The sequence below is a fragment of the Cygnus olor genome, chromosome 2 (genome assembly GCF_009769625.2).
Source record: "Cygnus olor isolate bCygOlo1 chromosome 2, bCygOlo1.pri.v2, whole genome shotgun sequence".
NCBI classification, from domain to species: Eukaryota; Metazoa; Chordata; class Aves; order Anseriformes; family Anatidae; genus Cygnus; species Cygnus olor.
This window is the reverse complement of record NC_049170.1, coordinates 6,850,358-6,866,168: the sequence shown is the minus strand read 5'-3', so window position 1 is coordinate 6,866,168 and position 15,811 is coordinate 6,850,358. Positions and strand designations below refer to the sequence as shown.

Genomic DNA, 15,811 nt, shown 5'->3' with positions numbered 1-15,811 from the left:
TTTAATGCAAACCAATGGTCATTTTTTATTTTTATTTTTATTTTTTTTTACTGCAAGACTTGGAGAAAACTGCCCACTTCTTTGATGAAGGGCCTGACTCTGGTCCTGCTTGTGTGCATTCGCTGGTGTCAGGGGATGGGCTCTGCCTAACACCAGAACTGTAGTGGGGTTTCTCCTGGGCAGATAAATGTTTTGGGGTCGTTTATATCATGACCCATTGCAATGACTCTCAGCCACAACATTTACATCAAAGCAACAGGAAGGCTTTAGCACCTCATTTTTGAGACTGGTGAGATGCAGACCTCAAGCCTGACAACTGCATTTCCATACAGGGATGCTGATGGGCTCCACTGTGGCTCCATGTTTCCCCATGTCTAGATGCTCAGGTCTGACAAATCTGGGCAGAAATTCGCCTTGTGCAGGGGGATAACCTCACTTAATGCACGCTGCAGACAAATAGGAAGGCAGGCCCTGATTTCCCCGTGTGCCCTGTGTGTGCGCACGCAGTGTGGATGCTCTTGGCTTGTGCAGCCACGTGGTGAGAGCAGGGAGCTCGGTCATTTGACAGTGAGCCCCATGGAAGTCTTTATTCCTTCCCCCACCCCAAAGCCCAGAGCTCTGTATCGTGCAACCACACAAGAATCGCAGAAGGGAAAAGAAGTAAGTTCTTATTCCTTCTGGCTGAAAAAGATAAATTTCCTTAAAAGCCCAGTCCCTGACATTTCAGAGGGCTGGAGCTGAACACAAAGAATGTGTATTGTTTCTAAACAGATGCATGAATAATAAGGAAAAAAAAAAGTCTTCTGCTTTTTAAGCCAATCTCATGATTTCCAAACCTGGCTCATGGTTTTTCTCATGCTTCACGGTGACAATGCCAAGCCTCTGTTGTCAGACTGCTAAAAAAGCTCATTCAATTTCATGAAAAAAAAAAAAAAAAGCAAAATCAGATCAGTCTCCTTGTTTCCAAAGTATGGATAGAGGTTGTGTCTCTTTTTGTGATGTGCCTTAGAGGAAGAAATAGGGGCAGGAGGCTGAGCTGCAACACCCAGGGGTCCTCGTGCTGTCTCATGTGTGTGCACTGCTCTGTTAGCTTCCCCCTCTCCCAAACTATCCCCTCACAACCTCCAGCTTACAACAATTAGTTCATAATGCAAGATTATTCATTTCTGAGCATGCAGCTGTGTTGCAAAACATAGGCTGCCATGATGCAGCTTGAGGTCCTGACTCGCACAACACACCCGTCATTTTGGGATGGTTCTCATCTGGGGAAGAGCTTTTCCTCCCTCCCCTACACACAGGTGCTGCTGAGCTCCTTGGGCACGGTTTGCAGAGGATTATGGTACGAGAGGTTTAGGATAAATGAGGGGGTTTGTGGTTGTTGTTTTCTCTGTAGGCAGCCTGGTGCTGCTGAGCTGTGGCTAAGGGCTCCAGTACAGCACATGCTGCTGCTGCCGCCTTCCCTAGCTCTGCTGGAAGCCATCTTGCTGGCCTGTCAGGCCAGATGTTTAGCAACCAGATTTTCCAGGTAGGAAATTAGTCCCCATCAGGTAGCAGGTGGTATTTTCTCCCTTTTCTGTGCTGTCAAAGGCTCTGGGGAGTGAATGTCCTCAGCCTCTCCCCTCTGCAGCTCTTTCTGATGGGCAGCACGATGGGACCAGTGCTGGCAAAGCCTGGTACATGGAAGGAGAGAAGGGAAATGAGGGTAAGAAAAATAAGTGTCACCAGTGGATCCAGACCAGCAGAATGTTCAGATAACTGTAATTTACAGAGACTTTGCCTGTTGTAAATACAGCTCAGACAATGAGGGGGATCTATTTTCTGCCGCAGGCACGGGAGCATCTCTCTTTAATGCCAGCAGGAGCTGTGCACACCTGGAGAGGACACAGGTAAATGTGCCATGCAGGCCGTGTTGATCGCTTACCTCTTCATGCTGGGGAGGGGGCATGGTATGGGGGCTCAAATTTTGCAAAGGTTTTTGGTTGTAGTGGCAGCAAGCAGCAGTGCACATGCATGATCTGGAGCCCTGATGAGCACCATGCTGCCCATTCCCTCTGCCGCAGCTACCTTGCCCCAAAGGAGAGGGGATTGTGTGCCTAGTGGGTGGCATGAAGCTGAAGAAAAGATGCTTTAGCAGGAGACCCAATGAGCAGGCTTGGGAGCTGAGACCCCCGGGGGATGCTTGATCCTACACACCTATTTATCCATAGGTGTTTGTGTGCACAGGGACTTTCAGTTTTCCCTGGAGATTAGTGACACTTGCCGGTTTCCCCAGCATGTAATATCGGCTTGACAACTGTGGCCAACTTCTGGTTCCACTTACTTTCCCCATTAGCCGGGAGGGGAAGCGCAGATCACGTTTTTGCCTGCGGATCTGAGGCAAGACAAAGGCAAACCAGAGACCTCCCTGGTTCCCGGTTGCTCTCAGTGTTCAGACCTGGGGGCTTCAGAGGAAACGCCATGTGAAGAACTCCCCCCTCAGTGAGCTCTGCAGGGTGTACGTGTGCACGTGAAGTGTAGGCAGTGCATTCATTTCTGCATGCATGTATGTGCCTGCATCAGCCCGCCTGCCCCCAGCACGTGGCTGTAATGTGGGAAGGGGGGTTCCCTGGACAGACCTCTACTCAATTGTCATTTTTATTTTCTGCTGCTATCTCCACCTGAGTCGCAAAGGGTCTGGTTCATGGGAGGAGGCAGAGCCAGAATTTCCAAAGGCATCGATCAGGAAATCTCTGTGCCTATGGATGCGGCCCCGTGGTTTGTGCCAGCTGTGGCTGTGGTCACGGCTCTCTTTAGACCTTTTTTTTATGAGCCTTGAAACCACATGTGGGTTCCCAGGGAGCTGTGGCTGCAGCCAAGTGCAGCATTTTGGCAGGACAATGATGGAGGCACAGTTGGGGTGACAGTGGGGGGAGCAGGCCAGCCCCATGGCCGTGTTTTTGTGCTGGGCTCTTTTTTTGGTGAAAGGATGGTTGCCTGCAGGCGGCCTGGGCCAGATGTGACAGAGGTGCAGGGGTAGGACAACCAGAGGAGACCCAGGGCACAACACAATGACCAGGAGAAATGGGGTCTGAAGCCCTCTTGCCATCGGGCAGGGATGTTAGGACCCAAGAAGAGCTGAAGCCTTCTTGCACACCGTCTGCTCCAGGTAAAAACACACAAAATGAGAAAAAAACCTGGCCAAACCCTCACCAGGTGCCAGCAGCATCCTGATATCAGCTGGGTCCTGTCCTCGCAGGCTCCCCAGACGCCCTGCTCTCTCCTTCCTCCACGTCCCCCCCCAGCCCCCTTCTTCACCGGGTTAATTTTATTTTTCCCTCCAGGGGTTTGTGAGCGCTCGCTGAAACGCGCAGGCCAGCTGCCTGCCGGTGGCAGCAGGAAAACAGGCAGACAAAGCAGATGGGCCCAGCAGGGGTGGAGGAGCGCTGTCTTCAGCGGGCCATAGGCATCACTAAAGAGTAAACAGCTCTCCGAAGGGAGCCGGGAGCTAACCCCAAACCCGTCCCCTCCGAAGTGCTCAATCACAGCACATTAACAAGAGTGCCTGGGCTGCTGGGGGAGAGTAAACAATGAGAGGCTGTGCTGGCGGGAGAGTGGGAAAAGCACAGCCCCCTCCAGCTAATATTTATTGTAAAAAGGGTGTAAAAAGTGGCTTGTGGCTCAGTGTGCTGTCAGCGAGTCGCGGTCTTTGTCACCGCTTGTCTCCTTTTGGGAAAGCCGCCCTTTTCCCTTCCCGGGCAGCCGTGCACGATGCTGGATGTCCAAGGAGCCTCAGTGAGGCTGGGAGGATGAAACAAAGGCTGAAGGTGCCTCCCTGGATGCCTCCCATGGGTGGCTGCAGCTCGATGGCTCCCCAAACCCAAGCAGAGATAGCACTGGGGGCTTGCATCTCCTCCAGCACCGTGGCCACACTGCCATCCAAGCGAGCTGCTCCCGTTGGGGATGTGGGCAGTGTGTTCAGGAGCCCAGGGCTGTTGTTTGGGACCGGGAGGGGGTGATTCTTCTCCTGCCTGTGCCAGCGGGGTGTCCCTGGTTCGGTTTGAGCAGCTTCTGATTTATGCCTAGGAAGCGGAGCCCCCTCGCCGGGCGCTGCTCTTTCATCTGTGAGGCTGCAGCGAGGTTTGTTTGCAGAGCTCTTGGCACAGCCCCGGATTCCTTCTCTCCTTCCCCTCTTTCCTCCAGATCAGCTGCAGTTTTCCCTCTCCTTTGGCTCCCCCTGCAAAACCGATTGACCTTGCTGGGTTGTGCCTGACACATGAACCATGCAAAAGCCTTTCTTCTCCCTGAGCCCTGTGCTTGCTGGGGAGCGTGGCCACCTGGAGCAGTGCAAATGGGAGGCCCACAGCAACCGTGTGCTGCATTTCTGGGGGCTGCTTCGCCTGTAAGGCTGGGCATCCTTGAGACTGGGTGAGTTCGGGTATTGTGGCCGAGTCTCCCTGGTGCTCTTTGCAAATAATGATGCCATCACTAAAAATGATGGCCAAAAAAAAAAAGGATTTCAAGCCAGAGTTTGCAAATGTCAGTCCCAGTGCTCCCTGCTCCCAGCGGGGTGTATCTGCACAGAAAGGGCAGAAGGACAATTTGTTCTCCTAGGGACCAAACACTCGGCAGAGCTTTGCAGGAAAAGCTACCCAGGGGACCTGCGAAGAGCTGGTCTCACCTGTTGTGGCTTTGTGTTGTAGCCAACGGCAAGAGTTGCTGATGCTTGACCCATTGGGCTGCACAAGACCTATTGAGAGCTGCAAATTTGCCATAAATACAGTCTGACTGGTGTTTCTTTCTATGTCTCTTGATGAGGGTCAAGAAGCGTGGGGGAAGAGACAAGTGCTCTGCTGCCTGGCTGAGGTCACCTTTGCAGCCATTTCCATGGGCTCCTACCAGTCCATTGAAGGCAAAGCATTCCTTTACCCTGTCCTGAGCACACATTGGACCCTGGCCCTATAACCACATTTTGGAGCAGGTCCAGATTAGTTGTGTTCCTCATCCGCACTGCAAGAGAGAGGTTTGGGAGCAGCTTTCTTTGGCACCAGGTGGAAACCGACCTGATTTTCAGCACTGCCATCAACTGCTAAGGTAACCTTTTCCTGCCTGCCTTTTGTTTTAGAAGCTGGGGTTTGAGGCAGGTGAATGTATCAAGGTGTTTTCTTGCTCTTGTCTACAGCAGTGTGTTTCTTGTGCTAGCTATTGTAACTGTGTTAGACGCCTTGGTGAAACCCGAGCACTACCCAACTCAGTCATCACATAGCAGATAAAATATCAACAGTAACCTGTAGCACATGCAAGGGTGGAGCTCAGAAAAAGTGCCCAAGTGACTGGGAATGTGTCAAAGGGTGAAGGCATCTCCAGCTCTGGGAGCAAGAAGGTCCCATTTCAACAAAACGGCAATAAATTGGCCAGAATAACTATCTGGTAACGGTGCAGGCTGAGCATCCTTAGACTTGAAACATAAAGCACAAGGGTCCCATGGGGAGCCCAACCCCATCTGGTGGGTATCTGGCAAGGGGATCTCCCCTTGGCTGGGACGTGCCCCAAATGACCCATTCCCACGCTCGTGGATGGCAACAGAAGGCTTTCATGGGACTCGGGGAGTGCACTGATGTAACTTAACAATGGGATCCCCCCCTTTTTCTGGAAAAGATGTCTTCAAATTGAATAAAATATAAAAGCATTTTCTTCACTTAGCCCTCCTACGATCGAATTCCTCTGGTGCTGCTGGTGGGCTCCTATTTTCCCTGGGCAATATATCAATTTGATTTTCTCCCTCAAAGGATTAGTCGCTGAAAGACAACACCGCTTTTTTTCCCCCCAACTTTTCAGCTGCCTGCGGGTGCTAGGGGAATACCAGTGATAGGAGCTGTGCTCTGCTTCTTTTTTGCTCATTTTCTTCTCATGCTTGCTTCCTCTCTGATCTTTCCTTTCTTTTTTTCCTCCCCCAAGATTTCCTCCTCCCCAGCATCAGCTGTGCCTGCAGCAGCTTAGCGTGTCCCAGTGTCTGTCCTGGGCACTTGTCCGTCCCTGTCCCTCCCCTGCCAGGCTGATTCCTGCATCTTTTCATCAGTGTTGAATAAAATTACCGATAGTCGGGGTGTGTAGACCCTGCTGCAGGGCAGTTTTGCAGAGCTGTTCACTTGGTGTAAGCGTAGAACAATTTGACATCTACAGTCAGCAGTGGCAGAGCCCTGACTCTGTTTCTATGGGGCTGATGGGGATGGGCAGCTTTCCTCAAAGCCTGATAAATATTCAGCAGCCCTCCATCTCCCCCAGATGCAGCAACAATTCGCTCTGGTGGCTGAACATGAAGGTGGTGGGCTCCAAACGTGCCCTGATGCTTTTAGTGCACAGTGACCATGCTGAAGGTGACTTCTGCACTGCTGGCCCCCAGCATGGGGGGTCACACTAGTGCTGATCCCAGGAGAGGTGAAGAACTTGCAGAAGTGATTTGTGAGCAGGACTGCTCTGCCCTCTTGGGTGCTGCTCTGTGTAGGGTTTCAAACGGGGCAGTCCTGGGCAGGGAGATCCACAGGGGGCAATGAAGTCCCTTGGAGGAGCTTATGGGGGCTTCATATTTGGCCTTTCCATAGTGATTTAGGAATGGCTGTCCCTGTTGCTGTCCTTCTTAATTTCATGAGATTGCATGTTTTAGGGGTCTTGAATATTTTAAGTGCTCTGTTTCCTACGGCGAGTGAAAATGCTGCCTTCCCCCTGCCCTTTGGAGGGTCTCCCAGGAGACACCTGCAACAGCCCCTGTGTTTAGGAAGGAGTCTGCCTGCTTCCCTGGGGTATTTTGGCCTGAAGATCTGTGAGGCAGCTCCAGGCTGGAAAACACAAGGAGCATGCTGTGCTCCTGGCTGCCCAGAAGTGATCCATCAGCCTGATATGGCCCTGATGTCACGTTAGGGACAAGAGCTTTGCAGCCAGCTTGTAGGGATGCTGTGAAGTTTCCTTGGTTAGGGACCTCAGAATGCTTCAGGGTCCTTGGGAGAGGGGCTCTGTCGGCAGCACATCCCACACCTCAGTGCTGTTCTCCAGAGCTGCTTGCCAGTAAGTTGCCAGGATTTGAAATTCAGGTGGGTCGCAGGATGAAAAAAATATCCTTCCCCACATTTCTCTGACCTCTGAGGTAGTTTATTCGTTAAAGGCATTACTGCTCCTCTTGGGAATGGTGTCTTCCTCTGTTTTATGCTCTGAGGATGTGGCTCTTTTCATGTTTATCTTTGATTTGAGCATTGTAAAGAGCAATCCCTCGCACTTATGCACTTCATTGTATTCTGGCCATGAGAGATTCTCCCCCACTGTTTGTAGCTCTCTTTTCAGTGCAGCTAGTAAAATATTTGAACAGAGGAAAAAAAAGAAAAAGACACTAAACAGCCTCCAGCATTTAGAGGATAAAATGAGATGTAAGGCAAGGATGGCTGCGGTTAATGCATGGGGCTGGGAGGCCTCAGATGGACCACGGCCTCTCTTAGCTTCTCTTCTGTGACTTTTGTCTAAGTTATTTGACCTCCTCCTGCTACAGCTCTGGGGTCTTTAACATGCACCACGTTTTCTGCCTGGAAAACCCCTGCAAAAGCAAAGCCACAGCCAGAGTTGCATGGTTTGGGGTGGGGGGAGCTGATGCTAAATTAGCTCAACTCATGGCAGATGAAGTTTGGGTGGAAGAGCTCAGGCAACGCTGTGCTGAGCTGGTGGGGTGTGAGGGGCCGTGTGCAAGCAGACGCAGCCCCTGAGGCCAAAAGAGTCAGGATTTTCCCCGACTCCAGCATTTTTCCCAAGCAAAGACTTGGGAAGCAGTTAGGCTACAGGCAGCAAGAAGGTTTGGAGCATGAGCAGGACACGTTTACTGGAGCTGGTTGCAATGTGGTTGCATGTCAGCATGGAAGCTGATTTGCATGGGGTGGTTGCAAGCCAACGGCTCATCCACTGAGGAGTAAATTAAATTTCAATGGGATACAGCAGGCAAGCTGGTGTCAAAGGATCCTAAGGCTGATTTCTTCCTTTGGAAGCCTGCTGAGAATTCAAAACCAAGCCAAGCTGGCATGAAGGGGCATCACGGGTTTAAAAGCATAGAAAATTAGGAACTGACTGCAGCGGTGGGAAAGGGTTGGTTGAGGAGAGACCTCCAGTGGGCAAGGGTCTGTTGCAGTCCAGATAATTCCCAAATAAGCTCTCATGATGCAGAGGGTTTTCTTCTGGGGCATAATGGCATACTTGAGGACAGAGCACAAAGTGAATATTTGACATAAATAAGCTGATGTTCCTACGTGGGAAAGGGGCAGAGGGAGCCTGTGAATTAATGATCAGCTTTTAATTTGTCCTTTCATTGGAATCAATGAAAATGTCAGGATGATTGAGGTTTATGCGCTCATGGGAGAGATGTGAGCCCAAGAGAAAGAGATCAGGGCTATTTTTTAATATGTATTTTTTTCACTGAAGAAGATGCTTCCCTTCATCTCTAATAACAGAAAAGGGATGGGAGAAAGAGAAAAGGCAGCCTGATATGTACCACTTTGTGGAGCTGGTCTGGGGATGGTGATCCCTGAGAGTGGCTGCAGTCACCTGGAGTCAAATTATCTGTCCTGTGCTGCTGGATTTGCCGTGGGTGAATTTCTCAGGAAGCCTATGCAGTGCTCAGGTCTCAGCAGAGTCCTCAAACCTACCATCTTCAAGATATTGGCTGCTGGCTGCCCTTGAGCATGGGATTCAACCGAAATGGTGCTGGCAGGTGCAGTGTTCCTGGCTGCAGTGTGTCCTGTTTGCTCAGCCCAGTGCCGGATTTGCCGTGGGAGGTGCTGGGTGCATTTTGGGATGGTGGGAGAACAAGGGCAGACTCATCTTTCTGAAGACCCTGGTTTGAAAGGGGCGGATCCTGCTGATGGATGTGAAAAACTGGTGTTAGTGTGCCAATTGCAACAACTCTAACCAGCAAGCCAAGTGTTCAGGTCAAGGGTTTAGGATGGACCAGGGGTGGAAATGTTGGCCTGAGGTTGAGGGCCCTTTTGCATGTCCCCTCTGTCTTGGTGGAGGTTTCAGGCAGCCCCATGGCAATGGGAATGTGTTTGCAAAGCGCCAGGCAGGCTGTGGCCTAGTTAAATATTCATGGTGACAAAACGCCATGAGCACAGGGGAGCTTTCAGCAACTGCTTCACCCCAGATCACAGACACCTGCTTGCTCCGGGAGGGCTCCCACAGTGGATTTCCATCCTTCCTACACACTCACCTGCTCACCTTGGTTAGCACCTTGCTCAGCACCAAGAACAGGGGAAGGATGAGCTGGGCATTGTCTCACAGCATCAGTGCATCAGTACCCATTTTTTTAATCATTATTATTATTGTTATTATTTTGATAGAGCAGCCCTTGCCCTCCTCAGTGGACTCAGGAGCTGAGGCCTTCTCCAGGTGGGTCAGCTGCCAGACCTCTAGCTCTTCTCTTGCTCCTGCACGTTGGCTCGGGCTGGGTTTTTGTTGCAGAAATGTCATTCCCGGCACTTCCAGACATGAGCAACACCACTGTGCTGCTGCCAGCAAACACAGCCCTTGACAGGAGCTTTTGTGATAATATCAGCTCCGTTTTTTCCAGCCTTCTCAGGAACTGACCTCACTGTTGCCTAATTTAGAGCTGGTTATGCTGAGCGTGGGGAACGTGTGTGCTCAGCACCCGTGGTTACAAAGCTAGCTGGCTGCTCAGTCCTCTGGCAGGAGACCTTTGGGCACCCTGCCCTGAACCAACACCACGTCTCAGGGACCACTGAGCTTCCCTGGTGGCCTCAGCAGGGACAGGATTTAGCCAAAATGAAGGTCAGCTCTTACACCTACCTGGAAATAGATTGGAAGGAATGAGAGCCGGGGTCCTGGCTTCCAGCTACCTTTCTTTTACCTTTTGAGATGAATATGCTTCTATCGTGGAAGGCAGAAAACTGGATTTTCAATTGATCCACAATCCAGGCTAATGCCCATCCTGTGACCCTACTGCTACTTACTGCTTCAGGGAAGACACTAAAAATGCTACTGTTATGGAAGAATTTACTCAGAGAGAAACTTTCCTACAAAATCTTTGTTTTGCCTTCTTCATCTTCCCCCATCCATCCCACCAAGGGGTTTTACATCCCTGCTGAACTGATGGGGCTTTAACTCCTTGTTTTATTACTCTTGCTGTTCTTGTTGTTGAAATGTCCAACCCTGCCTTAAATGTGTGGCTTGTAGAGACGTGCAGTGAACTGAGCTCACTCAGGTGTGTGTACTCACCTGAGCAGTGAACTGCATGGATTGATTGTGCTTTATGTCAAACCCGGGGCCCCAGAAATACTTCAGTGAAATAATTTTTACTGGCTTTAGTTTCCCAGCTGATTATTTATCCATCTTCACCAGAAAGTTGTCTCAGTGAAATAAGAACTCGCCCACATTCAGGATAAACTCACGGTTCTCTTTTTTTTTTTTTAGCTTTGGAAAATGTCGGGCTGTCTCTGGTGGTGGATGTGTGTGTGTTTTATTTTCTGTGTGTGGCATCCCTGCATATGGCTTAGATTGCTTCAGAAGCTATAATAGCAAAACAAGCTTTTCTTTATTCAAAAATGGGAATGGAATGATCAAACTGCTCAGACAAGAGCTATGTGTAATGCTTTATTTTTTATTTTTTTCCCAGTAATTTTGTAGTTATCAATAACAGTAACTATCATTACCATGACTCTTCATGCTCTTGCTTTCTTCATCGCTCCTGAGTCTTTCTGTATTTGCAAAACATTATGATAGCCCATTCCTGTTTGTTTTCTGCCCGACGAGGATGTTGTAAATTCTGCTGCAATCTGCCTGGAGGCTATGGTAAGCCAAAGAAAGACAGTGGTTTGTGCAGTGCAGAAATCCACACCCCTGCACAGGGGTGGTGCTGGGGATGCTGCAGCAGCGAGGCACCAAGTTGGCCCTTACCCTGCCTCTGTGGAGATGTGCTGCTGGGGAGCATCCTTATGTCCTTGGGGTGAACATCTCTGGCCACAGGGATGCTCTGAATTTTGGGCTACGGATGCTGGGACTTGCAAATACACCATAGTGCAATTGGCCAGGTGGAGCAGGGGGAACCTGAGACCCAAGGGTTGGTAGTGGAGAGCAGATTCGGTGGAAATCCTACAGGAAAGAAGGCTGTGGGTAAAGAAGGGGACCTGCATAAACCTGTGTCCCTTTGTAAATTTAGGGTGGAAAGAATTTTAGGCAACTGATTTTGTTGCCATTACACAAATATATGAGTTGAGAAAGAAGAAAAAAAGAGAAATCTAAAGTTTTCAGATTCTGTATTCTTGGATGGGGCTTTGCTGAGCTTTCTATGTATTTTTCCCCCCTGAATTTGGCACAGTTAGCGTGACAGAAGCTAAGATGATACATATGTTTTATAACAGTAATGCACATAGTGAGTTTAAAAGCAGTTTATCAATGTCTCTCTTTCTTTCTCTCTTCTCTCTTTCTCTGTGTTTTCTGTTGTTCTTCATATAAGCTCTGCAGCTTAAGCTGAGGAGCTGGGTGTCATTTTGTTGAGGGAACAGCAATGACAAGCTGTTTGGACAGGGCTGACATTCTTGCGTTTCTTGTGTCCAGGAGAAAATGACAGCCAGATAGTTTCTTTTCTGCACATCGCTTCTCAAACCCTGGCTGTGAGCATAAGAGCATTCATTTAGAAGAAAATTCACTTTCAGAGGGGAATTACCACTGCTCAGTCTAATTAGGAGGAGCAGAATGCCTAGCACAGTGCATGGCACATTTGGTTGTAATGGAGACCCTGAGAAGAGAAATAGCTTCATCTTCCCTAAAGGTGTTGGCCACTGTCGACTGGATGCATCATAGGGCACAACAGCTATGAGCGTTCAAATATTTAGCATCCAGTACCTAAAAGGTTCATATTACCCTCTATTTCTATACTGGACAAGGTCCATGCAGCCCACAATTTTATGTATCAAAGGAAAGCTCAGCACTGCAGAGGTGGGAAGGCTGTTCCATGTACATGTCTTGCTTTAAAGACATCTTGAAAGAAAATATTGTCCCAGTGAATACAACATCTGTCCATGAGGCATAAACCTGGTTGTGGACCACCCTGGCACAGCATATCAGCAAGCTCTGGGATGGGATTAAGAAGGAAACACACTGTTTTAGGTTGTTGGCTGTTGCTTGCTTGCTGTTGTTCTACTGACTTCCATGAAGCTAAGCTGAATTGCATCTACCGAACCCAAATCCATCTAATTTTTTCCCCTCGCCTCTTATGTTCGGGCTTGATGTATTACGTCTGGAAGCAAACAGAGTAAGACGCATTTGCTGGATTGTGTCTTTTCATTATCCAGACAGAAGGAAAAGGCAGTTGACAAAGTTTCAGCAGACGGTGCATAGTTGTTGTTTATGTTAAACAAAACGAGAATGTGCAGCATTCGGGTGTATAAACAGCATGACAGCAATAAGCATAAAACATAAGATTGGAAGCAGATTTTACTTTCAGGCCTTGGGGAGCAGATGGATCTGAGATCATTGTGCATTTGTGTACAACTCCAAGACCTATAGAAACTCATTTATTCCCCATGTCGATGTGTTTTACAGGAGTCAAATGCGGCATGGCTGCAAATGGATGCAGCTCCATTGAACATAATGGGCTGGACCCAAGCACCTAGATCTGTCTCTTAAACCGCCCCAGCTACACTAAGAGGATGGAGAGCTGCTTTAGCCTTGCTGCCAGAGATTGCCTTGTCACCTTAATGTTCAGGTGGCATAAAGATGAGGCAGCCCCTATTTGCACTTGCTCTGTGCTCAGGCTGGAGGGAGGAGGACAGGAGAGGAGCTAAGCCAGTGCAGGAAACATGCACAGAAGCTGGTTTCCTCCCCATATATAAGATATATGATGTGTATATATATATATATGTATACATAAATATATATATTGATATATGAAGGCTTACATTTTTCTCGATTGCTCTTTTCTTACCCCATTACAGACCTTGCATGAAGCTGAGCCCAGCTGGAAGTGGAGATGAGGCCCAGATGACGGAGCTGCAACTGTGTGTACCTGCGTGCCCCAGGCCTGATGCTGTAGGATGGAGGAGAAGGCAGGCCCGCTCTCCATACAATGGTAGACACAAAGCCATCGCCTCTCGGTTTCGGTGGGCCAACTGGATCAGTTGAAAGGCTGCCCTGATTTGGTACTCGCAGAGGCAGGACCACACCGGCGGCCCATTGTGTACGGCCCTGATTCCCCGGCAGATCTTCGTCACTGAAGTCAAGGACATAATGAGGGATTTCAGTCCCAAGCAGAGACTATCCAAGCAGGTGGGAAAGTGACGGGCCAGCGTCCAGCCTTCAGAGCACAGACCAAAGGGAAGCTGTTCTAAATAGCAACAATGGCCTTAATCCCCCGGCAGGATGGAGAGATGCAGACTGGTAAAGGGAAGAAAAGGCAGAAAATAGCAAGCACAGAAAGTGTGTATATGTGAGAATCCCTTTCAGGATGCATTAATGGGATGCAGTGAATAGGAAGAAGAGACCCCAGAGTGTGTTTTAAACAGATTCCTGGTATAATATGAACCACTGTAAATGAAGTGCTGCACAAAAGAAGTAATAAAAATATATCACTGTAGTCAGTCTCGCTGGCCGTGTCAGTGTTTAACCACATCAGAGCTCATCGTTAACTAAGAGGCAGAATAAGACGAGCAAACAAGAGGGCAGCTGGGAGGAAGAACATAAGGACCACATTGGGGCCGAGCGAGGTTCCTCCCATGGCAGCCCCAAGAAATAAGGGTCCAGGCAGGAGGGAAAGCCCACCTGCCGGGCATGGCTTGGCAGAGACACCTCCGGAGATGGTGTGAGGATGTGCTCACCTCCTCTGTTGCCAGCTCTCCTGCAACAATTCGTCTGCAGCAGCCGCCTGCCTCCGAGTGAGGAGTTTTAATAAACGATCGTCATGTGCAAGCCATGCATGTATGTGAGAGAGGATGGGGACGTGTATTTTTAAACGCAAAAACTCCCACCAGCCGCAGGCTGAACACAGGCTGCATGATCTTCAAGGGAAGGAGGAAAAAAGCGTGCTGGTTTTCTCTAGAATTGGATCATTTGCTGCAAATTGGGTGGTTGATCCAATAAGAGTTACGGAAAATGTGGTCCGCAGTGGGGAGTAAGTTCAGGGTGGTATGAATTTTAGGATGGGCTGTTAGAGGTCCCATCCCAGGAGAGGTGCTTGGTGCTTTCTGGAGGTCAAGCCAGTGTCTCAGCATCAATAACCAGTCATCAATACATATCCAAGCTAAGATCTCTTTTTTCTTTTATTTATTTATTTACCATAGAAGAAAACGCTTTTGTGATCCTTATACTGAAAACTGTGGTCTGCTTGCACACAAGTCAGTGGAGGTACATGACAGCAGTCACGAGCTGGCCCCCGGGGCTGGGCTTTGGTACCCTACAGCCTCCTTTGGCTCAACAATGTTGATGTGAGGGCATCTCGAGCTGTATTTGGTGCTCTCAGTCTCTGACTCTTTGAGGCAGTTGGGAAATAGGAGGGGAGATGAAGAAAGGCATCCTACCGCCTCTCCAGTGACCCCTTGGGATGGAAGATGGTGACCGAGGGAGGAAGGTTATGGGAAAGAGCAGGGAGATCATAAAGGACACAAGTAAAGACTTTACGAAAACACTCTGTAAGTTTAACCTAAATACCTCTGGCCTCTCTTGGCCTCTGGGGCCTTATTATTGCAGCGGGGGTGTGTTTGTGCATGACAAGGGATTTTAAAAATGAGCAGTGGAAAAAGCCTCAGCCTGACCCGCCATTCCCCAGTGTCCCTGTATGAGTTCCTCACCATCCCCTACAATTCTGCACAACTCTCCCAAATACCTGCACCCCTCGGCCAGTGGCAGAGCCCCAGGCTGGTGAGTAAGGTTCAAACTCAGCTACTGGAAGCTGCTGGGCTACGTCTGAATGTGTGCTGGAGCGGTGTTTCACCCCAGAGCCCACTCCCCAAAGCCAGCCAAAGGAAAAGGGAAGGACAAAATTTGGTCCTGCCTCATTTCTGCCGAGGAGGTGTTTCACGGCAACCACAAACACAGAAGTCGCTTTGACTCCTGCGTGGATAAACTCTGGAATCCAAAGGATGTTTGAGGACAAATTTTCAGAGGTTGGCATGTACGTACTGACTGTAAAATTACTTCACAGAGCCTGGCTGTGCATGCTAAATCCACATTTGCCTGCGCAAACAAGGTGCTTATGCATGCAATTAGACGTTTTGCAGGCACAAAGGCGCAGGCAAGTTCAGCCCTGGCTTTCTCCATCTTTCTGACTGTACTTAGCGGTACTTTTCCCCAGCCAGGAATGCTTCCCAGGGACCAGTGTTTGCAAGGCAGAGCTCACGCCGTGGCCCCAGATGGAAAGGCTTTAAGCTCAAAGCTTAGCTTCAGACAGACCGTTTTAATTGGGATGGTTCCCAAAGCAATGAATAATCAGCCTTGAGTTTTAAATTACCTCAGAGGAACGTCTCCTTGGCACGCAGTGGGAAGGTGCCTGCCGCACGAGTTCTCGCTCCCCTTTTGATGCTGAAGATTTGGCTCCCGATGGTAGCAGGTAAAAGCTCAGGGTGGCTGCTAGAAAATGTTCAAAACCACCCTGATTTCTGCCTCAGGCTGTGAAATGATGCTCAGACCTGCGGGCAGCTTCAAGCTGTGCCAATGCTTCCGACTCTTCTGACTTTGGTCTGTATTACCAGCTGATGGCTTGAGTTCAGCAACTTCACGGTGCTTTGGGAGCACTGAGCTTGGGCTGCCTTCATCCAGACTTCATGGATGGGGCTCAGGGTCCTTGCTCTTCCCCAGA

The 15,811-nt window shown here is 49.4% G+C and overlaps 1 long non-coding RNA gene across 1 annotated transcript; it reads left to right on the top strand.

Annotated features, from left to right (window-relative positions):
* The first annotated feature begins 1,397 nt into the window (after positions 1 to 1,397).
* On the top strand, positions 1,398 to 14,238 carry LOC121065403. Its single transcript, XR_005817038.1, has 3 exons — positions 1,398 to 1,525; positions 4,795 to 5,070; positions 12,957 to 14,238. It is a non-coding gene; the product is annotated as an uncharacterized LOC121065403 (long non-coding RNA).
* The last annotated feature ends 1,573 nt before the right edge of the window (positions 14,239 to 15,811 follow it).